Source organism: Austrofundulus limnaeus, unplaced genomic scaffold, assembly GCF_001266775.1.
Source record: "Austrofundulus limnaeus strain Quisiro unplaced genomic scaffold, Austrofundulus_limnaeus-1.0 Scaffold2818, whole genome shotgun sequence".
Classification (NCBI taxonomy): Eukaryota; Metazoa; Chordata; class Actinopteri; order Cyprinodontiformes; family Rivulidae; genus Austrofundulus; species Austrofundulus limnaeus.
The window spans coordinates 9,407-12,241 of NW_013955220.1; the positions used below are offsets into that span (position 1 = coordinate 9,407).

Genomic DNA, 2,835 nt, shown 5'->3' on the forward strand with positions numbered 1-2,835 from the left:
CCTGCAGGTTTTATGTTTTTCCCTGCTCCAACACACCTGATTCAGACATTGAATTACCAAGTTCTGCAGTATGGAGGACTGACACTGACATAACTAGAAAAAAAAATCAGAAATATATAAATGGACCAATAAATAAATTCAATTAAAAATGTGCCAATTAAATTTAAAAAGCAGAGCTTTACCTCACTTTTTACAATTTAACTGACCTTCATAATTATTTTTCCAACTTAGTTCCAACTAATAATATATTTTTGCACATAATTTACATTTTACCTATTTTTGCAAAAATATATTATTTGTTGGATCGAAGTTGGAAAAATAAATATAAAAGTCAATTAAATTAAAATGTGAGGTAAAGCCCTCCTTTTTCACTTTAAATGGCACATTTTTTATTGTATTTATTTATTTATTTAGCTCTCTCTCTCTCTCTCTCTCTCTCTCTCTCTCTCTCTCTCTCTCTCTCTATATATATATATATATATATATATATATACACTTTAAATAAAATTCTCCTTTTTGAATTATATTGGTGCACTTTAAGTATTTATTTATTTATTTATTAGTCAGTTTATATATTTCTGCTTTTATTTTTAATTATGTCAGTTTCGGTCCTCCGTATTGCAGAAGCCTGAAAATCACCCATTCATTCAAATCAGGTGTGTTTGAGCAGAGAAAAAAGTAAAACATGCAGGGCTGCAGCCCTCGAGCACCAGGATTGCCCACCCCTGCATTAGATAATACTCACACAAACAAAGGCACAACAGCTTATTTCTATTGGTCATTGTGTGTTTAACTTACAGCAGTTGAACAGGATACACGGGGATAAGAGGCTGAAGGACCACAATTGTGCGTATCCCCTGTAGAGAGAGACACACACACACACACACACACACACACACACACACACACACACACACACACACACACACACACACACACACACACACACAATCTCGTACATTCTATCTTTATGGGGACTTTTCTACAGCCTACCCCTGACCACCAACCCTAACCTCACTACATGACCCCAAAACTAACCTAAACTCAATTCACATCTTAGTCCTAAACTTAACCCGCGGCTCACCAATGGTGTTTCTGACAGAGCAGAACGAAAAAAAAAAAAAACCTGAGTGTAAAATGTTCAAAAAACGTGCTATTATTGAATGAGGTTCACTTGAGTGGAGATGATTGAAATGATGTGCATTCATGTCTGACACATAAGGTAGGTGTTCATTCATTCGGTGCCACAATCAACCTGGCTACAGTAGCATTACACTACTTATTTCTGGAACACATGATTTAAACCGTGTGCTACTATGATACATAGTGCTGCCATCAGGTTTCTGCATAAAGCATTAAATGATAAGCAGTAATAATACAAGTCTGTTTAAAAATAAAAGACATTTTAAGACCTTTAAGACATAGTAAAATGTTTTCTGTGAATTAAATGCTAAGAGCAGGAACCAGAGTCTCAAAATATGGAACATATCAGGATTTTTCATGTTGCTACGTTTGGTGCTAACATAAAATACAATAAAATAAAAACCTTACTGGCCTTAGGTACTAGACTCAGGTTCCCATAAGTAACATTAGGTTCCCACAAGTAGGTGTGTATACAAAAAAAAAAAAAAAAAAAAAAAAAAAAACTGTCCCACAACGTAGGGAATACCAGTCCCAGGAAAATGTCCTCACCTTGTTTGCTAAAATCATATGACGGTCCTCACTCTGTAGCTGAAGAAACAAGCACACACACATATGCACACACATTATGCTTACACTTCCGCTTCTATTTTAGAAAAAAAAAAAACTGAAACTGCTGAAATTTACAGCAATGACATAAATGTGAACTACAGGTTTTGGGGGACCTTTTGAAATCTATCCCTTCTCTCTGTCAGAGTCTCACCTCTTCCTGTCCATGTCCCCATCTCTGTTCCTGTCCATGAGCACCTGCTGTGCTGTTCAGGTGAGTCTCCTGCAGGCTGCGTGGAACAACTGATGGGATATCGGGAGCAGCTCCCATAGGAGTGCACCCACTGTACGCTCCATTATGCATCCACTCTGTCTGAGGGAGGGGGCTTGGGTCAGACTCAGCAGGGTCAAGAGGAGGAGAGGATGAAGGGTTTAGAGGAGGGGTGGAAGCATCACCCAGTTCCACCATCATCTTTTGGGTGATGGAAAACACCTCCGCCCACTCCATCACCTCTGTATTCCTTTTAGAGTCTTCGATCTGGTCCATGTTGGCAACTTCTGATTCAGTCATGCAGATCTTTCAAAAGATTGATGGTCTGATGTTAGAAACTCAGTACAAAGCTGCTTTACAGCCTCTCAATTATCAAACATTATTCATCATCTGATAGCTAACTGTGATTACTGCAGCAAGAAACATCCAATCTGAAGAACAAAACTTTATTACACAACTCTCAATGTCTGCAGCAACAGACTGTTTCAACCAGAGTTGTAAAGTAACTAAGTACAAATACTTTGTTACTGTAATTAAGTAGAATTTTTGGATGTCTGTACTTTATTTGAGTAATAATTTTTCAGTGTACTTTTAACTTTTACTCGTTACATTTTTAACACAATTATCTGTACTTTCTTCTCACTACATTTTTTAAAAAAGGTGTAGAAACACTGCAAAAACTGTCCACCTAACCAAGTTTTAATATCTTATATCAGCCAAAAAGCTTTTTTGATCTTGTTTTGAGACTGATTTACTAAATAAGAACTGATTGTGTAAGAATAATAATCTTAGTTTCAGAATGTGTCAGATTATTTGTCTTGTTATTCTAAAAATTTGACTCAAATTAAGTCAAAATTTCTGCCAATGGAGGAAGA

At 36.4% G+C, this 2,835-nt stretch overlaps 1 long non-coding RNA gene across 1 annotated transcript; it reads right to left on the minus strand.

Annotated features, from left to right (window-relative positions):
• Nucleotides 1–1,616: 1,616 nt before the first annotated feature.
• On the minus strand, nucleotides 1,617–2,362 carry LOC106511466 (uncharacterized). Its single transcript, XR_001309530.1, has 2 exons — nucleotides 1,904–2,362; nucleotides 1,617–1,731 (listed from the first exon to the last, which is right to left on the minus strand). It is a non-coding gene; the product is annotated as an uncharacterized LOC106511466 (long non-coding RNA).
• Between the last annotated feature and the right edge of the window lie 473 nt (nucleotides 2,363–2,835).